Genomic DNA, 22303 nt, shown 5'->3' on the forward strand with positions numbered 1-22303 from the left:
CAGTTCTCCCGGTTTTACTGATGAGGAAACAGGCCAGGAGACCTTCAGGCGGTCACCTGTTCCCCGTGGGTGAGCCGCTGAACTCCTGACCGCAAAGCTCGTTAGGCCAAAGGCACAGGTCCCTGACCCCATCCCCATTCTCTCCGAAATTATTTTCCTCTTGGGCCCTGGTGATGCTCATCAAAGCAGGTTTTCCGTGGACACTCGTTTGGGAGGACGTCTGTGTGTCCGGAAGTCGCCCAAATGTGACTTCCAGGATGGAAGGAGGTGGGAATGGGGAATTACTTCGGTCAGGGAGGAAGGGCGTCCTGAAAGCTGGGGCCGTGGTGGGGCTCTGTCCCCAGAGAGAGCCGAGGGACAGATGGGGGACGATGAGAAGATGGGGCCTCACTGGACGGAGGGCGCCCTCACCTTGACCTTGTGGCTGAGCTCAAGGGGTGGAGGCTGCCTGCGCGTGAGCATCTCCTGTGGCCACTGAGGGTGTGCGGGGCCCAGGTCTGGGCACTGGCGTTAAGAGGCCAGCCCCGGCCGCGTTACTTGCTGTCCCGAGACCTGAGCCGTGGCCCCTTCTTCCTTCATCTGTGAAATGGAGGCGAGCTCTGCAGGCCTTCCTGCGTGGGCGCCGACGGACGCAGCACAGCTGGGACAGCTTTTCCTGCTTCCTCTGTTCCTGGCTTCAAGCTTTGTTTCTGGTACCTTCTGGACGGTCTCCTGACGCTGAGGTTACCTCTCCGGCCAAACCGAGCCCCCGCTGTGAGCCTTCGGGTCTCCTCCCGGCCTTTCTTGATACTCTTCCCGTCACTCTGTCACACACCTGGGCTCGGGTGCCCCTGCACGCAGTTAAGACCGGGCCGAGGGAGGGTACTTGTCACGGGGGTCCGGCCTCACCGCTGTGCCGGTCCCGCTGTCTGAACCGCTCTGCTCCTTTCTTTTGGCATCGGGACATGTCCCTGTCAGGGAGGATGACTGCTTTATTGTCCCTTACCCAGGACATGGGCGCAAATCAGGAAATAAGTTAATTTGGGCACCCCACGCCCCTGCAAAGGAAAAAAGGGAACTTCTGAAAGTCAGAGAGGACCCCAAAGTGCTGCCCCGCTGCCCAGGAGTAAGCCTGTGCTGTGGCTTCGCTTTACACACAGCTCTCAGGAGCGCTGTTGGGTGGTCCAGGGCTCCCCAGACCTGGTGTGCGTCAGGCCCTCCTCCCCCTGAAGCCCCTCGCTCAGTCGCTCCGACTTCTATTTCCTGCTTCTCACAATAGCCGGTCCCACGTTCCACCCCCTGGGGAGCCTCAAAAATACCAGTGCTGGGCCTGGGCCCGGAGTTCTGGGCGCCTGCAGGAGAGGGGCCAGAGCTTCTCGGCGGGAGCACGGCCCTGGGTGGGAAACAAATCCGCGACAACCCGCTCCGCGCTACGGGACGCGCCAGGACAGGCAGACAGCCCCAGCCCCCCCGCTGGGCGCCCCAGCCCTTAACTGTGACGGCGCCTGTGACAGGCGGCACCCCCAGGTTAAGGGGACACGGGCCAGCACTGTGCTCGGGGTGGATTTCCCACCCCGAGGGGCTAAAAGCGAGGCAGCTCTGCTGTGTGGAGGGTGACACCAGGGCTTCACTCCCAGCTGGGCTGGGAGGCCCGCGGGGACGTGTGTGAAGCCTGACCTGCGGCGGCTCAGAACTCAAGCTGTCCTGGACGACGCAGAGGAGCTGTCGCCACGTGGGAGTAGATACAGCAGTTAGAGGTTAGAGCGGGTGCTGCCTGGGAACAGGCCCACGAAACAGTGCTCGGAAAAGGGACGGTGCCAGTGCCCCGGGCGGGGTGTGCCGTGCAGCGCCCTTGGGCCATCGGGACAGCACGTCTGGTGCTGGCTTACTCGGTGCCATTCGGAGCCCCCCCCCCCTCCGAGGCTCTGCTCTGTGATGAATGTGTGTGGCCCTCGGGGTGGATGCCAAAGGGCTGCTGAGGGCGCGGGGCCAGGTGCTGGCCCAGCGCGGGCGGAGCCAGCGACTCCTGCTGCCCCCTCTCCGGGAGCCTGTGTGGGTCACCCACTCCCCCCACCTCCAGCAGGGGCCGCCGTGGGTGCAGAGACATTGCCAGACTCCCCAGCTCAGCGCTGGGCCCTGGGGGCAGTGGGCTCCCCTGGGAAATGCTGGAGCAGCCAGGGTGTCTGGGCGGCGTCCCCTCTGAGCCTGTGCTCCCAGAAAACAGGGGCAAGTAAGAAGCCTCACAAACGCCTTGTTTCTCGAAGCGCCCTGGGAGAAGGCTTACTGCAGACTCCCCCAAATGAAGTGAAGTTGATTCACTCTTCCTCAGGACCCCCTTGAGGACCCCAGATACCCCCGGGGTTACCTACGACTAGGCCAGACCCTGACCCTCCAGCTCCCCGATCTTCATCTCGTGGTTGATTCGCTGAGATTAGAGCCACTTGTTCCCCTGAAACTAGCTACAGAGAAAACCATTTCCAGTTCAGCGGACCGAGATTCCCCTGATTGCCAAACAAGCCCAGCTGGAGACCACCGCCCTGTCACCCGCAGGCCACCCCCGTCACACCTCTCCTCCCCCCCACAGGAGCCCAGGGCAGGGCCGCCTGCCGGGACGTCTGGTCTTCGGCCCCGGGGAGCCCCCCCCACCGCTTGCTCTGGGTCTGCGGTTTGGCTGTCACTGCGGGCTGAGCGGGCCCCACGGCCGCCCACGTGTTTCTTGTGAAGGCCGCAGGCCGCAGGGGCGCAGGTGTGCTGAGTTAGTATCCACTCAATTGCTCACGTGTTCGCCTCCTCCTCCCGACATCCCAGCAGGCACCGGGCCCAGAGCTTGTTTCCCCTCGATTTGCCCGGTGCTGGTTTCCTCCGGCGGGGCTCTCACCCACCTCACCGGCCTGCAAGGCGGTTTTTCGGTTGTCACAGGGCTGGGTGGAGCCAGCGGCACTCAGTGGTCGGCCCAGGGGTACCTGAAGTCACCATCGTGGAGGTAAGAAGCCTGTTTGCAGTTTCTTGAGCTTTGTGCGTGGACACGAAGGGCTCTTTGCACTTTTTGAAGCCGCACTGGCCGTTCCACCGGGTAGCTGAGGAGACGCTGTGCTCGGCTTCATGTGGAGCCCGAGCGGGCGGTTCCCTGTTTGGGGCATCGCGTCATTACAGCCAGTCAGTCGGGTTTGCGCCTGGGGCAGTGCCTCTTTAGCCACTGCCTTCACTGGGAGCCTCCCCCTCCAGGAAGCCCTCAGTTAGCCCCCAGCTGGTGGCACCCCCAGCCCTCCCACATCTCACGCCTCCCTCCCCTCCCTCCCCACTCCTCCCTTCCCTTCCTCCCCACCGCTCCTTCCTCCCCCCAAAACTCCCGACACCCTAGCACTTTTCCCTAGGTGCTCAGCGTTGATTTATGGGCCCTGGGGTAGTGAGTGCGTTGCGCGCGGCTTTGAATTCTAGTCTCCAGCGCTCCTGGGCTACTGGCTCGTGTCCAGTGGCTGGCTGGTCAGGCCGTCCAGGTGCGGCAGGTCTCGCCTAGCGCGGTGCGCACGGCTGGGTGACCCCGGAGAGCCCCTCCCTCAGGGCTCTGGTGTCTCAGACCGAGCTCACGGTCTGAGCTGGTTCTGGAGGATCAAGGGGACTGAGAATCATGCATTAAAGAAATTGCAGAGCAAAATGCCAGGGAAGAAGGTTCACCGGAGAGACGAGTAAGGACAGGCAGATGTGTGTGGACGCAGGTGCCTTTCCGCTCCTTTAACTGCAGGCGGGGCTGGGCTGGCCTGGGGCGATGGGACGCCCACTCCCCTGCTGGGTTCTGGCATGTTCTCAGGCAGCAGGTGCCTGGTGTCAGCGCCACACAGATGCACAGCCTTTGTCTTCCTCCGACCCCAGGACGCTTCAGGCCCGCCGCTCAGGGTGCTTGGCGCCCCCTCTGGTCCTTCAGGGTCTTGCATCCTCGGGAGTCTCAGGTCCCCCAAGCCCGCATCTCCCTTGTCCTCCCTGCGAGGCCAGGGGCCCGCTCAGGCTCTCCCACCCCCGCCTGACTGAGGAGCTGGGGACCCCGGCCCAGACCACAGGTGCCTGCTGGCTCGGTGGGAACGAGGGTGCCAGGGGGCGTGGTTGGCTCTGGGCAGGGTTGCTGTGCTTGGCCTGGGCCCCGGGTTCCAGGTGCTCAGTCCAGCCACGTGAGGATGCCCGTGTCAGGACCCTGGCTCAGAAGGGGTTTGGTGACTGAGAAGGAATTGTCCGCGAGGCGTGGCAGCTGCCGCCTGGCGCTGGGCGGGGCGACTGATGCCGCCAGGGTGGTCCTCAGAGGAGGGCCTGGGGCCAGCAGGCATGGGGAGAGGTGTCCGTGGCCCATGTGAGCCCCCCAGCTCTCTCTTGACTCCCCGAGGTGGCTCCTGACTTTGAGCTTGGGCAGCAGGGCCGGGGAGAAGTTGGGGAGGCGGCAGGTGCGCGGGGGGCGTGAGGGTTAGGAGAGCCGTGCTCTGGTGGGGACAGCCCCAGAGCTTGGGAGACGAGGCCCCCGCCTCTCATCGGCCACTTGGAACAATCCTCACGCTGGTCCTGAGGGTGAAGGAGGGTGAATTGCGCTTTGTCGGTGGGGAAGTGTTCTTGTTCTGGGGCTCGACGGACACCTGGGTCGTCGCTGGGCTGCGGGGGTCCGGGGGGAGGGGGAGTTGCCTGGGGGCTTGGCCATCTGAGGTCCCCAGTGGAGGGGAGGGGGCCTTAACAGAGGCTGGGGGGAGCAGAGAGCTGGGCTGCGTGGGGTGGGAGTAGGGGCCACGGACGAGCCTCCAGTTTCTTCTTCAGGAAACAGAGCTCGCCCCCGTGAGCCGGGTGGAGGGGTGATGAGTGGTTACTCTCGCAGTTCTCAGAGTTTGGTCTGTGGAACCCTCAAGGTCTGTGACGTCAAAGCCACTCAGACGCCACTTGCCTTTGTCACAAGGTGACGTCTGCTCTGATGGCCTCGGCCCGGGCTGTGCTCACGGTGTTCCCACAGCTGACGCTGTCCTTGATGAGGCAGCAACAAGATACTAATCGTACTGAATCTCAGCTCTTGAGTTTTGTCTTTTTAATGGTATTGGTAATGAAACGGGAGGAGCAGGTGTGTGAGCTGAGGTGCACCACACGGGGCCAAGTCTCCTCCAGGACGCGCCCACGAGACCAGTTCAGAGTCTGTGCTGGTGATAAAGCTGGGGCTCTCACGTGGAAATCAGAATTTTGCACAGCTTGACAGCTTCACACGGTTTGACTTTGCTGACAGTTGGTGGTGACGGGGCGGAGTGCTGTGTCTGTGTTTGATGTTGTGGGAGGTGCGTCTCCACTGGGAGATGCACTGGACCCCATGAGCTTAGATTTTTCCAAACAGCCCGATCATGCCTGGGTAAAACTCCTTTTAGTGTGCAAAGCAAACCAATGGATTTTAATGTAACAGAGGAGGAAAGGGTCAGGGATACGGTAGCAGAGTCCACCTCGAAGCTAGTCTCTAGGGCCTGCTGGGGGGTCCGACGGGGCTACTAAAATGCCTCTGCGTTTCCAGCCACACATGTATGGGGCCAGATTTTCGTCGCGTACTTCAACCAAGATAGTGTATTGACACAGGTGCGAATCCCATTGTCTGCCGTTAAATAGCCAACAGTAAAGCAATTGAAGCGCTACAGTGTCCTTCTCCTTACTTTGGAAACTATTATTTTTCATAAAAACATTATCTCTGTTAACATGTAATGGGTTTATTACTGTTATTTTTAAATAACGTTAATATTTTAAAAATTCTCAAGTTTTTTTTTTTTATGTTGAGCCTTCTTTTAATTTATTTTATTTATTTTTGGCTGTGTTGGGTCTTCGTTTCTGTGCGAGGGCCTTCTCCAGCTGTGGCAAGCGGGGGCCACTCTTCATCACGGTGCGCGGGCCTCTCACTGTCGCGGCCTCTCTCGTTGCAGAGCACAGGCTCCAGACGCGCAGGCTCAGTAGTTGTGGCTCACGGGCCCAGCCGCTCCGTGGCATGTGGGATCCTCCCAGACCTGGGCTCGCACCTGTGTCCCCTGCATCAGCAGGGAGATTTTCAACCACTGTGCAACCAGGGAAGCTCTCAAGTGTTTCTTTATTTCTTTATTTTTGGCTGTGTTGGGTCTTTGCTGCTGCGCGCGGGCTTTCTCTAGTTGCGGCGAGCGGGGACTACTCTTGTTGCGGTGCGCAGGCTTCTCATTGTGGTGGCTTCTTTTGTTGTGGAGCACGGGCTCTAGGCGTGTGGGCTCAGTAGTTGTGGTGCACGGGCTTCGTTGCTCCACGGCATGTGGGATCTTCCCGGACCAGGGCTCGAACCCGTATCCCCTGCATTGGCAGGCAGATTCTTACCCACTGCGCCACCAGGGAAGCCCCTCAGGTATTTCTAATACGGTAAATACCTATAGATACAACCTACATGGATCAAAGCTCTTTGGGGTCCTCAGTAATTTATGAACATAAATGGGTCCTGAGATGAAAAGATTTCAAGTTACTTAGACGGGAGGTGTGGATTAACGTAGTACCTGGCGAGTCCTGTTCCTGATAAATGGTCAGTGTCCTTTCTTTGGGTTTACTTTTGGGGAAACTGACGTTCAGAGAGGAAAGCTTCACCCGTGACACAGGCAGGGCCAGGTGCCTGCCTTACTCCCGCCTGGCAATGCCCCCCCGCCTTCCTGCTGGTGACTCCTGAGCCAGAACAGGGGTGCAGCTTGGAGCCCTCCGTCAGAATCAGCCCCCACATGGCGGCCCGCATCTGTGAGCCCCGCGAGAGGAGAGGGCAGCTCACTGCAGTGCCTGCAGAGGTGGAAGGAGCCCTGCCTGCCTGCAAGGGACCTGCATCCATGTCCCTAATCACAAAAAACCACTGCCGGTGCTTAATTCTAAACCGTGAGTGTCCGCTGCAGAAACCTAAGAAGGTAGAGAAAAGTGAAAAGAGCTCCTTTTCACGCACAAACTACCTTCAACGCCATCACCTGCCTGAGTTTCCCCGACGGCCTCAGAGACAGCTGCTGGTACTGTCCTGGGAGAGTGAGGACCTGTGCGGGGCTGTCCTGGCCACAAGTGCCCGGCGGGTCCAGACCAAGGCTCCATCCTCACCTACACCAGCTGTCAGGAAACCCAGGCAGAGCTCGCTTTTTGGCGCTGCCAATTGCAGGTCTGTGGTGACCCTGCGTCGAGCAAGTCTATTGGCACCTTTTTCCCAGCAGCATTTGCTCACTTTGTGTCTCTGTGTCACATTTTGGTAATCCTCGTGATATTTCAAACTTTTTCATGATTATAGTTGTTATGGGGATCTGTGATCAGTGATCTTTGATGTTACTCTTGCACAAAAGGTTACAACTGGCTGAAGGCTTAGAGGATGGTTAGCGTTTCTTATTAAATTTTTTCCTTTTCTTTTTTTGAATTTTATTTATTTTTTATACAACATGTTCTTATTATCCATTTTATACATATTAGTGTATACATGTCAATCCCAACCTCTATTTCATCACAGCACCCCCTCCCTCGCCACTTTCCCCCCTTGGTGTCCATATGTTTGTTCTCTACATCTGTGTCTCAATTTCTGCCCTGCAAACTGGTTCGTCTGTACCATTTTCTAGGTTCCACATATATGCGATAATATACGATATTTGTTTGTCTCTTTCTGCCTTACTTCACTTTGTATGACAGTCTCTAGATCCATCCACATCTCTACAAATGAGCAAATTTTGTTCCTTTTTATGGCTGAGTAATATTCCATTGTATATATGTGCCACATCTTCTTTATCCATTCGTCTGTTGACGGGCATTTAGGTTGCTTCCATGACCTGGCTATTGTAAATAGTGCTGCAGTGAACATTGGGGTGCATGTGTCTTTTTGAACTATGGTTTTCTCTGGGTATATGCCCAGTAGTGGGATTGCTGGATCATATGGTAGTTCTATTTTTAGTTTTTTAAGGAACCTCCATAATGTTCTCCCTAGTGGCTGTATCAATTTACATTCCCACCAACAGTGCAAGAGGGTTCCCTTTTCTCCACACCCTCTCCAGCATTTGTTGTTTGTAGATTTTCTGATGATGCCCATTCTAACTGGTGTGAGGTGATACCTCATTGTAGTTTTTTTTTTCAATTTTATTTTATTTTTTTTAACATCTTTATTGGAGTATAATTGCTTTACAATGATATGTTAGTTTCTGCTTTATAACAAAGTGAATCAGCTATACATATACATATATCCCCATATCTCTTCCCTCTTGCATCTCCCTCCCTCCCACCCTCCATATCCCACCCCTCTAGGTGCTCACAAAGCATTGAGCTGATCTCCCTGTGCTATGCAGCTGCTTCCCACTAGCTATCCATTTTACGTTTGGCAGTGTATATATATACATGCCACTCTCTCACTTTGTCCCAGCCTACCCTTCCCCCTCTCCATGTCCTCAGGTCCATTCTCTAGTAGGTCTGTGTCTTTATTCCCGTCCTGCCCCTGGGTTCTTCATGACTTTTTTTTTTTATTCCATATATGTGTGTTAGCATACGGTATTTGTTTTTCTCTTTCTGACTCACTTTACTCTATGACAGACTCTAGGTCCATCCACCTCACTACAAGTAACTCAATTTGGTTTCTTTTTATGGCTGACTAATATTCCATTGTGTATATGTGCCACATCTTCTTTATCCATTCATCTGTCGATGGACACTTAGGTTGCTTCCATGTCCTGGCTACTGTAAATAGAGGTGCAGTGAACACTGTGGTACATGACTCTTTGAATTATGGTTTTCTCAGGGTATATGCCTAGTAGTGGGATTGCTAGGTTGTATGCTAGTTCTATTTTTAGTTTTTTAAGGAACCTCCATACTGTTCTCCATAGTGGCTGTATCAATTTACATTCCCACCAACAGTGCAAGAAGGTTCTCTTGTTTCCACACCCTCTCCAGCATTTATTGTTTGTAGATTTTTTGATGATGGCCATTCTGACCGGTGTGAGATGATATCTCATTGTAGTTTTGATTTGCATTTCTCTAATGATTAGTGATGTTGAGCATTCTTTCATGTGTTTGTTGGCCATCTGCATGTCTTCTTTGGAGAAATGTCTGTTTAGGTCTTGTGCCCATGTTTTGATTGGATTGTTTGTTTTTTTGATATTGAGCTGCATGAGCTGCTTGTAAATTTTGGAGATTAATCCTTTGTCCATTGATTCGTTTGCAAATATTTTCTCCCATTCTGAGGGTTGTCTTTTTGTCGTGTTTGTAGTTTCTTTTGCTGTACAAAAGCTTTTAAGTGTTATTAGGTCCCATTTGTTTATTTTTGTTTTTATTTCCATTACTCTAGGAGGTGGATCAAAAAAGATCTTGCTGTGATTTATGTCAAAGAGTGTTCTTCCTATGTTTTCCTCTAAGAGTTTTATAGTGTCTGGTCTTACATTTAGGTCTCTAGTCCATTTGAGTTTATATTTGTGTATGGTGTTAGGGAGTGTTCTAATTTCATTTCTTTCCATGTAGCTGTCCAGTTTTCCCAGCAGAAAAGAGACTGTCTTTTCTCCATGGTATATCCTTGCCTCCTTTGTCATAGATTAGTTGACCATAGGTGCGTGGGTTTATCTCTCGGCTTTCTATCCTGTTCCATTGATCTATATTTCTGTTTATGTGCCAGTACCATACTCTCTTGATTACTCTAGCTTTGTAGTATAGTCTGAATTCAGGGAGTCTGATTCCTCCAGCTCCATTTTTTTCCCTCAAGACTGCTTTGGCTATCTGGGGTCTTTTGTGTCTCCATACACATTTTAAGGTTTTTTTGTTCTAGTTCTGTAATAAATGCCATTGGTAATTTGATAGGGATTGCATTGAATCTGTAGATTGTTTGGGGTAGTATAGTCATTTTCACAGTATTGAGTCTTCCAATCCAAGGACATGGTATATCTCTCCATCTGTTGGTATCATCTTTAATTTCTTTCATCAGGGTCTTATAGTTTTCTGCATACAGGTCTTTTGTCTCCCTAGGTAGGTTTATTCCTAGGTATTTTATCCTTTTTGTTGCAGTGGTAAATGAGAGTGTTTCCTTAATTTCTCTTTCAGATTTTTATCATTAGTGTATAGGAATGCCAGAGATTTCTGTGCTTTAATTTTGTATCCTGCAGCTTTACCAAATTCATTGATTAGCTCTAGTAGTTTTCTGGTGGCATCTTTAGGATTCTCTATGTATAGTATCATGTCATCTGCAAACAGTGACAGTTTTACTTCTTCTTTTCCAATTTGTATTCCTTTTATTTATTTTTCTTCTCTCCTTGCCGTGGCTAAAACTTCCAAAACAATGTTGAATAAAAGTGGTGAGAGTAGACATCCTTGTCTCGTTCCTGATCTTAGAGGAAATGCTTTCAGTTTTTCACCATTGAGAATGATGTTTGCTGTGGGTTTGTCATATCTGGCCTTTATTATGTTGAGGTAGGTTCCCTCTGTGCCCTCTTTCTGGAGAGTTTTTATCATAAATGGGTGTTGAATTTTGTCAAAAGCTTTCTCTGCATCTATTGAGATGATCATATGGTTTTTATTCTTCAGTTTGTTAATATGGTGTATCACATTGACTGATTTGCATATATTGAAGAATCCTTGCATCCCTGGGATAAGTCCCACTTGATCATGGCGTATGATCCTTTTAATGTGTTGTTGGATCCTGTTTGCTAGTATTTTGTTGAGGATTTTTGCATCTATATTCATCAGTGATATTGGTCTGTAATTTTCTGTTTTTGTAGTATCTTTGTCTGGTTTTGGTATCAGGGTGACGGTGGCCTCGTAGAATGAGTGTGGGAGCGTTCCTTCCTGTGAAATTTTTTGGAAGAGTTTGAGAAGTATAGGTGTTCACTCTTCTCTAAATGTTTGATAGAATTCACCTGTGAAGCCATCTGGTCCTGGACTTTTGTTTGTTGGAAGATTTTGAATCACAGTTTCAAATTCATTACTTGTGATTGGTCTGTTCATATTTTCTGTTTCTTCCTGGTTCAGTCTTGGAAGGTTATACCTTTCTAAGAATTTGTCCATTTCTTCAGCATTGTCCATCTTATAGGCGTAGAGTTGCCTGTAGTAGTCTCTTAGGATGCTTTGTATTTCTGTGGTGTCTGTTGTAACTTCTCCTTTTTCATTTCTAATTTTATTGATTTGAGTCCTCTCCCTCTTTTTCCTGAGTCTGGCTAAAGGTTTATCATTTTTGTTTATCTTCTTAAAGAACCAGCTTTTAGTTTTATTGACTTTTGCTATTGCCTTCTTTGTTTCTATTTCATTTATTTCTGCTCTGATCTGTATGATTTCTTTCCTTGTACTAACTTTGGGTTTTGTGTGTTCTTCTTTCTCTGGTTCCTTTAGGTGTAAGGTTAGATTGTTTACTTGAGATTTTTCTTGTTTCTTGAGGTAGGATTGTATTGCTATAAACTTCCTGCTTAGAACTGCTTTTGCTGCATCCCATAGGTTTTGGATCATCGTGTTTTCATTGTCATTTGTCTCTAGGTATTCTTTGATTTCCCCTTTGATTTCTTCAGTGATCTCTTGGTTATTTAGTGTCGTATCGTTTAGCCTCCATGTGTCTCTGTTTTTTATGTTTTTTTCCCTGTAATTGATTTCTAATCTCATAGCGTTGTGGTCAGAAAGGATGCTTGATATGATTTAGATTTTCTTAAATTTTCTGAGGCTTGATTTGTGACCCAAGATGTGATCTATCTTGGAGAATGTTCCATTCTCCAAGTTAGCACTTGAGAAGAAAGGGTAATCTGCTGTTTTCGGATGGAATGTGCTATAAATATCCATTAAATCTCTCTGGCCTATTGTGTCATTTAAAGCTTGTGTTTCCTTATTAATTTTCTGTCTGGATGATCTCCATTGGTGTAAGTGAGGTGTTAAAGTCCCCCACTATTATTGTGTTACTGTTGATTTTCTCTTTTATAGGTGTTAGCAGTTGCCTTATGTATTGAGGTGCTCCTATGTTGAGTGCATATATATTTATAATTGTTATATCTTCTTCTTGGATTGATTCCTTGATCATTATGTAGTGTCCTTCCTTGTCTCCTGTAACATTCTTTATTTTAAAGTCTGTTTTATCTGATATGAGTATTGCTACTCCAGCTTTCTTTTGATTTCCATTTGCATGGAATAACTTTTTCTGTCCCCTCACTTTCAGTCTGTATGTGTCCCTAGGTCTGAAGTGGGTCTCTTGTAGACAGCATATATATGGGTCTTGTTTTTGTATCCATTCAGCGAGCCTGTGTCTTTTGGTTGGAGCATTCAATCCATTCACGTTTAAGGTAATTATTGATATGTATGTTCCTATTAACCTTTTTCTTAATTGTCATGGGTTTGTTTTTGTAGGTCTTTTTCTTCTCTTGTGTTTCCCACTTAGAGAAGTTCCTTTAGCATTTGTTGTAGAGCTGGTTTGGTGGTGCTGAATTCTCTTAGCTTTTGCTTGTCTGTAAAGCTTTTTATTTCTCCATCAAATCTGAATGAGATCCTTGCTGGGTAGAGTAATGTTAGTTGTAGGTTCTTCCCTTTCATCACTAAATATGTCATGCTACTCCCTTCTGGCTTGTAGAGTTTCTGCTGAGAAATCAGCTGTTAACCTTATGGGAGTTCCTTTGTATGTTATTTGTCGTTCTTCCCTTGCTGCTTTCAATAATTTTTCTTTGTCTTTAATTTTTGCCAGTTTGATTACTGTGTGTCTCGGCGTGTTTCTCCTTGGGTTTATCCTTTATGGGACTCTCTGTGCTTCCTGGAGTTGGGTGGCTATTTCCTTTCCCATGTTAGGGAAGTTTTCGACTATATAATCTCTTCAAATATTTTCTCAGGTCCTTTCTGTCTCTTTTCTCCTTCTGGGACCCCTATAATGTGAATGTTATTACGTTTAATATTGTCCCAGCGGTCTCTTAGGCTGTCTTCATTTCTTTTCATTCTTTTTTCTTTATTCTGTTCCGCAGCCGTGAATTCCACCATTCTGTCTTCCAGGTCACTTATCCGTTCTTCTGCCTCAGTTATTCTGCTATTGATTCCTTTTAGTGTAGTTTTCATTTCAGCTATTGTATTGTTCATCTCTGTTTGTTTGTTCTTTAATTCTTCTAGGTCTTTGTTAAACATTTCTTGCATCTTCTCGATCTTTGCCTCCATTCTTTTTCCGAGGTCCTGGATCATCTTCACTATCATTATTCTGAATTCTTTTTCTGGAAGGTTGCCTATCTCCACTTCATTTAGTTGTTTTTCTGGGGTTTTATCATGTTCCTTCATCTGGTGCATAGCCCTTTGCCTTTTCATCTTGTCTGTCTTTCTGTGTGTGTGGTTCTTGTTCCACGGGCTGCAGGATTGTAGTTCTTCTTGCTTCTGCTGTCTGCCCTCTGGTCAGCAGGCAGATGCTTAACCACTCTGCCACCAGTGAAGTCCCTGTAAAGTATTTTTAATTACGGTTTGCACATCATTTTTTATACATGATGCTACCGCACACTTAACAGACTACAGTGTAGTGTAAACATCACTTTCATATGCACTGGGAAAGCAAAGAATTCATGTGCCTCACCTTATTGCCATGCTTGCTTTACTGCCTGTGATGGTCTGGACCCAAATCCGCAGTATCTCTGAGGTGAGCCTGTATGATTAGAACAAAACCTCCTGCCAACCCAGAAAACCTCTCCACAGGGTACAGTAGAGAGGACAGTTTCATGATTGAATAAGCGTGAAACTGGAATGGGCTGCTCATCACACCCACTAGGCTGTTACACACACGAGGGAAGCTCACCCTTTCATTTAGCCAAGAAGATTCAGCCCATTAGACACACGTTCCCAGGACAGACAAGAATTAGTCCTTATGTAGGAGGCCTTGACAGTGCCATTTGTCACACACAGTTCATGCCAACTCCGCCTCTAACTGGGGGCATCTGTGTTAGCTAATTGCCTTTATCTAAAGGGACAAGAAAAGTTCCGGCATCTCTCAGGGGTGGGGTTTCAGCCTGGAGCCAGGCACCTGCCCCCATGGAAACTGGGGGTAGGTAGGGAGCCACCTTCCTAAGGCTCACATTCAAAGAGGCAGCGCCCAGGTGCTTGAGAAAGATGGTCCTGGGTCGTAAAACCTGCAAGAGGCTTATGTAACTGTTTATAAAATGACATCCATTTCAGAAGAGGCAGAGAGAGAATTTACAGGTTTTTAAAAATGCTCTAAGGAAAGAGAGGGGATGGTCCCATTCCCTTTTTGCACCCGGAGAATTAATTTTTTCCCTATTTTAATCTGTTTGCCCTCACACAGCGCCCCCCAGGTGACCTGAGAAGGGTTAGGAAGTGACATTCCCACTTGCATCACGGTGTAATTGGGAGCAAGGGGGTCGTGCAGAGGAACAGGGGGATGAAGTGTGTGTAAGAGCAGGAGTGTTAAGCCTGTGGGGGCCCGGCCAGTGTTGTCTGTCTGTGTGTCTGTGAGCAGTGGGCCCCCCGTGATGGGGGCTGGGAGCCGGGAGTGTCTTGTGGAGCTGGAGGGCCACTGGGTTGTGCAGGGGGGAGTTGGGAGTGAGGGGGGATGGGGCAAAGCCCACAGCATCAAAAAGATACCTGTCCCCCAATGTTCACTGCAGTACTATTCACAGTAGCTAGGACATGGAAGCCACCTAAGTGTCCGTTGACAGATGAATGGATAAAGATGATGTGGTACATATATACAATGGAATATTACTCAGCCATAAAAAAGAATGAAATAATGTCATTTGCAGCAATGTGGATGGACCTAGAAATTATCATACTAAGTGAAGGCAGAGAAAGGACAAATTTCATATGATATCCCTTATATGTAATATCTAAAAAATAATACAAATTAACCTATGTACACAATAGAAACAGACTTACAGACATAGAAAACAAACTTATGGTTACCAAAGGGGAAAAGAGAGGGGGAGGGATAAATTAGGAGTATAAGTTTAACAGATACACATGGCTTCGTATAAAATAGAAAATCAGCAAGAATTTATTGTATAGCACAGAGAACTACATTCAATATCTTATAATAACCTATAATGGAAAACAATCGAAAAATGTATAGCCAAATCACTTTGCTGTACACCTGAAAGTAACACAATATGGTAAATCAACTATACTTCAATATAAGTATCTCTTACCCTGTGTTTATTCTGATTATATTGTAGAAGTGTATTTTGTCTTATCAGTTCTTATTTTTCTCATTTTTTAAATTGAAGTATAGTTGATTTACAATGTTGTGTTAATTTCGCTGTATAGCAGTGATTCAGTTACACATATATATATATTCTTTTTTTTTAATATTCTTTTCCATCATGGTTTGTCATGGGATACTGAAATATAGTTCCCTGTGCTATACAGTAGGACCTTGTTATTTATCCATTCCATATATAAAAGCATACATCTGCTCACCCCAACCTCTTACTCTACCCCTCTCCCTCCCCCTTGGCAACCACTAGTATGTGTGTGAGTCTGTTTCTGTTTCATAGATAGGTTCATTTGTCGTATTTCAGATTCCCCTTATAAGTGATATCGTATGGTATTTGTCTTCCTCTTTCTAACTTCACGTAGTATGATCTCTAGTTGCATCCATGTTGCTGCAAGTGGCGTTATTTTGTTGTCTTTTATGGCTGAGTAGTATTCCATTGTGTGTGTGTATGTGTGCTTGTGTATGTATGTGTATATATATATATACCACATCTTCTTTTTCCATCTGTTGTTGGACATTCAGGCCATGTCTTGGCTATTGTGAATAGTGCTGCTATGAACATAGGGGTGCGTGTATCTTTTTGAATTAGAGTTTTGTCTCGTTATATGCCCAGGAGTGGGATTGCTGGATCATATAATAATTCTGTTTTTAGTTTTTTGAGGAACCTCTATACTGTTTTCCATAGTGGCTGCATCAACTTACACTCCCACCAACAGTGTAGGAGTGTTCCCTTTTCTCCACATCCTCTTCAGAATTTATTTGTAGAGTTTTTAATGATGGCCATTCTGACCAGCATGAGGTGGTACCTCATTGTAGTTTTGATCTGCATTTCTCTAATGATTAGTGATGTTGAGCATCTTGTCATCTGCCTCTTGGCCATCTGTATGTCTTCTTTGGAGAAATGTCTGTTTAGGTCTTCTGCCCATATTTGTGATTGGGTGGTTGTTGCTGTTGTTGAGCTGTATGAGCTGTTTGTAACTTTGAGAAATTAAGCCCTTGTCGGTTGCATCATGTGCACATATTTTCTCCCACTCTGTAGGTTGTGTTTTCGTTTTGTTTATGGTTTCCTTTGCTGTGCAAAAGCTTGTAAGTTTGATTAGGTCTCACTTGTTTGTTTTTGTTTTTATTTCTATTGCCTTGGGAGACTGACCTAAGAAAACAGTGGTACAATTTATGTCAGAGAATGTTTTGCCTGTGATCTCTTGTAGGAGTTTTATGGTGTCATGTCTTATGTTTAAGTCTTTAAGCCATTTTGAGTTTATTTTTGTGCATGGTGTGAGGGTATGTTCTGAGTTCATTGATTTACACGTGGCTGTCCCAGCACCACGTGCTGAAGAGACTGTCTTTTTCCCATTGTATATTCTTGCCTCCTTTGTTGAAGATTAATTGACCATAGGTGTATGGGTTTATTTCTGTTCTGTTGATCCATATGTCTGTTACTGTGCCAACACCATGCTGTTTTGATTACTGTAGTTTTGTAGTATTGTCCGAAGGGTTATGCCTCCTGCTTTGTTCTTTTTCTTCAGGATTGCTTTGGCAATTCTGGGTCTTTTAAGGTTCCGTATGAATTTTAGGATTATTTGTCCCAGTTCTGTGAAACATGTCATGGGCAATTTGATAGGGATCACATTAGATATGTAGATTACTTTGGGAAGTATAGCCATTTTAATAGTATGAATTCTTCCAATCAAGAGCATGGGATATCTTTTCCTTTCTTTGAATCATCTTCAGTTTCCTTTATTAACATTTTATAGCTGTCTGCGTAAAAGTCTTCCACTCCCTTGGTCAGGCTTATTCCTAAATATTTTATTTTTGTAGTTGTGATTTTGAGAGGTTTTTAAATTTTTGTTTTACATTCCCTTCTGATCTTTCATTGTTAGTGTAAAGAGATGCAACCGATTTCTGTACCTTAACCTTGTATCCTGCTACCTTGCTGAATTCATTTATCAGTTCTGATAGTTTTTGTGTGGAGTCCTTAGGGTTTTCTATATATAAAATTATGTTATCTGCATATAATGACAATTTTACCTCTTCCCTTCCAATCTGGATACTTTTGCTTCCTCCTCTTGTCTGACTGCTGTGGCTAGAATTTTCCAACACTATGTTGAATAGAGAGGTGAGAGTGGGCCTCCTTGTCTCGTTCCAGATTTTAGCAGGAAGGCTTTCAGCTTTTCACCATTGAGTATTATGTTGACTGTGGGTTTGTCATAAATAGCTTCCATTATGGTGAGATTTGTTCCGTCTATACCCACTTTGTTAAGAGGTTTTTTTTTTTTTTTTTTTTTTTTGCAGTACGCGGGCCTCTCACTGTTGTGGCCTCTCCCGTTGTGGAGCACAGGCTCCGCACGCGCAGGCTCAGCGGCCATGGCTCACAGACCCAGCCACTCCGCGGCATGTGGGATCTTCCCCGACCGGGGCACGAACCCGGGTCCCCTGCATCGGCAGGCGGACCCTCAACCACTGCACCACCAGGGAAGCCCCTGTTAAGAGTTTTTATCGTGAATGGATTTTGAATCTTGTCAAATACTTTTTCTGCATCTATTGCCGTGATCATGTGGTTTTTGACTCTTGTTTACGTGGCGTATCATATTGATTTTGTGTATGTAGAACCATCCTTGTGAAACTTGTGATGAATCCCACTATGAGTGGGTGGGCATGTGCTGTTTTGAGCCATAGGGGACAAAGTCCCCGCCTAACCAGGGCCTCCCAGTGACCCCTTCAGACACCTGTCCCTCTCTTAGCTGGAATCATCTGTGACAAGACCACCAGCAAGAGGAGGGCTTTGCTCCGCGGTGGTGGAGTGGCCGCGGCCAGCCCGGGCCGAGGCTCTAGAAACACTGGTGCTTTCACTGAAGCCCTGTCGTTTTCTCTAGACCGATTGATGATCCTGCCACCCCTGCCCCTCACCCCACTTAAGGGAGTGGAGGAGACAGCTCCGAATGCCAGTGGGAGTCCCGGGGGTGCCCCCTCCCAGAGCGGCCACCCGTGCCAGTTCTGCACGGCCTGGGTCCTCCCAGCCAGCCCGGGGCCTGTGCACCCCTGTCCAGGGAACGCTGACCGGCTGCATCCCTCCTCCCCAGACCCCGCTCGATGGGGAAGTGTCGTGTGGCCAGCACAGCACTCCCCGACATGCACTGCCTTTAACTGAGCGTTGATACGCTCTCACATCTAACGTGTGGCCTTACGGGATGACGACGTGTCACCTCCCAAATGCCCATTTCACTTGCTTTTCACGGCAGGTTCGGGGGAGGAACATGAACGCACATCACCTGCAGTGCTTCAAACCTGTGGCTTTAGGAAAAAGCACAGGAGTCCCCTGGTGGCCTAGCAGTTAGCACTCGGTGCTTTCACTGCGGAGGCCTGGGTTCGAGCTCTGCTCAGGGAACCATCCCCCATGCCGCGCAGTGTGGCCAAAATACAAATAAGTAAAAAGGAAATATGCTTTAAAAAAAGAAGTAAAGAAAGCACTTAAAAAAAAAAGAAAAAAAAACACGGAGATGCTGACGGCTGTTGATTCTTGGGGACTTGGGGACACTGGCCTTTGAGGGGCCTTCCTCATCCGTGGGGCAGGTCCAGGAGGAGCTGCCCAGCTGTCCACGGCGCCCCCCACCCCATCCTCCAGCCGCTGCCGAGTGCCAGGCTGTGGGTGGAGCGATAATAAATGCGGGCTTTGTCTTCAAGGAGGCTTCTGCCTGACACAGGAGGTAAATCCACATATAAAGGATGATTATTCACGGTATAAATTATAAGGCCCCACATGAGCTTCGCACAGCTGACAGAGTGCCACCCGCCGGGGGCTTAAGACACAGACGTCCAATTCTCTCCTGGTTCTGGAGGCGACAAGTGCGAAATCAAGGTGTCCAGAGGCCCCAGGGGTGGGTGCTTCCTTCCCTCCTCCAGCTTCAGAGACTGCTAGAGTCCTGGGCTTGTGGCTGTATCCCTCGCATCTCTGCCTCTGTGCCTCCCGGCCTCGCCCTGTGTCTCTGGGTCTCTCCATGTCCCGGTCTCTTCTTATATGGACACCAATCCCTGTACTGAATTCAGGACACACCCGAACGTAGAATGACCTCAGTTTAACCTGCTGACATCTGCAAAGGCCCTATTTCCAAATAAGGCCACATCCACGGGTGCAGGGGGTCAGGACGTGGACATACCTTTCGAGGGGACATAATTCAGCCCACGACCGGCCCCAAGGGAGGGCGTTCCGAGGGAGGAGAGGTTACTCCGGTCCCTTTGTGAGAGCAGTGGGTAATAGCACTTGGGTCCTGAGGAGGGAGCAACACTTGGGGGTGGGGGAGATCAGGAGGGGTACCCCAGCCGGAGGGGACAGCACACAGGAAGGCGTGTGGAAGTGAGGGGCGAGGCTCAGGTTCACGCGGCTGGGGGCAACCAGGGACAACTGCGCCGGAGTCTGCCTTGCAAGAAGCCAGACCCCAGGGGCGTGGGGATGCAGCTGGCCAGGTGTCACGCGATGGGCCCCTGGGCAGGGTCACTGCTTTCTGGAGAGATGACGGCCATGACTCGTGTCCCTGGGGCAGGCAGGGGCTTTCCTGGGCGTCATCTTAGGGACAGTGAGAGGAAGCAGGACAGGCCACTCAGTGGGGCTGACAGGGTTCAGTTCTACCAGCCTCGTGCTTCAGAGCTGTCGCCTCCCAGCTGCCACGAACACACGTAAAACCTGACAAGTCAGACATGCCTCCTGGGATTGTGGTTGCACAGAGCTCAGCCTACACATGGCGGCACGCTGGCCAGCCTTAAGGCGGGGGTTTGGACACACGCAGCAGTGCGGACAGCCCCGGGTGTGCGCCAAGTGAACCAAGCCAGGTGCCCGAGGCCCGGGAGGTGGGATTCCACTTCCAGGAAGCGCGCAGAACAGGCAAGTCCTCAGAGATGGAGCAGATGAGAGGCTGCAGGGGTGAGCGGATTGGGGCGCGAGTGCTGGTGGAGGGGGTCTCCTTTGGGGGTGATGCAATGAGCTGGAAGTGTAGAAGGGGGTGTCTGCACGTCGGGGTGAATGTGCAAGCTCGGCGTGGATCCTGGCTAAACGCAGCCAGATTTGGGTCTCTGTGCTGTGGCACGGAGCAGCGGGGTCCTGCCTAGCACTGCCAGTGACAGGCGTTTAACCCCTTGGACTCTCTGTCTCGTCCTCTGTAAAAGGAAGTTGGGGCAGGAAGCTTCAGATGGGAACAGAGGTTCCCAAGCCCTGACCCAGGGACTTGTGCTCTGCGGCAGAGTTTCTATGAGTCTGCAGTGAAATTAGAGCAAAATTGGGGATTTCATGAAGTCAAGTTTGCTTCACGTAAAAGAGTCTTTTGTTCTGAGATTATGTCCTCCTCCTAACATTTTTATGTTAAAATGTGTTTTTATGAAATACTGAGATGATTAAACAGTAGTTTTAAAAAATGAATGTATCTGGGGAAGGAAGGAAGGAGAAGAGAGAAGGAGAGAGACCAGAGGTCATTGTGAACAGTTTTTGGTTTGTGAATTTCCAAAGCCTGGGGGCCCTGCTCTGGGGGCCTTGTCCTCTCCAGCCTGCAGCTCCGAGACCCACCACTGACCCCCTCGGATGAGCCACGTGCCAGGCCAGGTCGGAGGGGGTGGACCTGGTGGGCAGAGCAGGGACCCTCAGCTGAGCCACTCAGGGGCCCATGGACAAGCAGTCCAGCCTTGAGCTCGGGCTGGAACCAAGGAGGTCCCTGGGATTCCCTGCGTGACACCCTGTGGAAGGAAGGGCGGTAGTGGCCCCGCCAGGTGACACGGGTCCCAGCCTGCCGGGGCTGGGGGCCTGGAGCCCTTTCTGACTCCTGTGGGGTGAATGGGACGGTACTGCTGGGAGAGTGGCGTCTACCCCTGACCTTTGAGGGTGTGGTGGGATCCTGCGAGACCTTCCCATTTCACAGACACGGCGAGGCGAGCTCAGGGAGTGAAGCTGGGCGAGCTGGGCCTCTCGCCTGCGTCGTCTGTGTGTCCACTGTGTCCTCCTCCTATTCTCCCTCCCCAGAGCCCACCTAGAATCTGTCGGTTCAGGACGAGCGTTGCCCCCAGCTCTGCTTCTGTCCCCTTGGGGACAGGGCTGTTCATTCTCCCCGCCACTCCGCCTCCACCTGCTGGCTCTGGGCGCCCGACTGCTCTTCTGCCTGCAGAGGTGGGACATGGTCACGCCGCCTGCCCTGGGGCTCGGTTCAGAAGGGCTCTGCCGTGGCGCTCTGTGAACTTCACTACGGAGTTCCTGCTGTGGGCATGCCCTCACCCCGTTGGGCTGGCGAGGACACCAGGGGTCCTGGAGGTGAGCTGCTCGTGGCTGTGTGGCTGGGAGGCACCAAGGTGGGATTGGGTGTCTGAGGCCAGAGCCCGTTCCTATCATTTTTAGACTCGATGACCTCCAGGTTCTGTTTTGTCACTTCAAAGTGAACATAAAAACCTTGTAGGAATGGGCGAAGGGTCTGAAGAGTCACTTCTCCAGAGAAATACGAATGACCAACAAGCACAGGAAAAGATGGCCAACATTAGCCATCAGCAAATGCAGATGAAACTGCAGTGAGGCACTGCCGCACACCTGGGGGACGGGACAGCTCAGGAGAGAGTCAGAGACAGCGAGTGAGGATGAGGGCGGGGAGAAAGCAGGCCCTGTCGCTGCTGGGCTGGGGTGTAAAATGGCGCTACTGCCGTGGAAACCGGTCTGGTGTTTCCCCAAAAGGTTAAAGACACGGTTAGCGCGTGACCCCGCGCTTCCACGCCCGGGTGTCTGCCCAGAGAAATGGACGTGCACATCCACATAGACACGTGAGCGTGGATGCTGGCAGCAGCGTCGTTCACGTAGCTAAACAGTGTGCGCCACCGAATGAGCAGAGGAATGCGGTTCATGCACGCGGCGGAATACTGCGCTGCCTTGGCGGGAGAGCCTGGATGCACCTGGAAAACACGCTGAGCGACAGAAGCCAGACACGAGGACACGCATGAGTGATTCCCTGCATGTGAAACGGCCGGGACGGGTGAATCTGCAGCGACAGAGAGTCCATCAGTCGTTGCGGGGGGCTGGGGGGGCGCCGTGGAGGTTGGGGGCGATGAGACTGTTCTAAGCTTGACGGTGGCAGTGGCTGCACACCTCTGCGCATCTGTGGCAAACTGGTGAGTGGTGCACTTAAGTGGCTGAGTTGTATGGCATGT

The sequence above is a fragment of the Leucopleurus acutus genome, assembly GCF_964270905.1.
Source record: "Leucopleurus acutus genome assembly, chromosome: 20".
In the NCBI taxonomy this organism is placed as follows: Eukaryota; Metazoa; Chordata; class Mammalia; order Artiodactyla; family Delphinidae; genus Leucopleurus; species Leucopleurus acutus.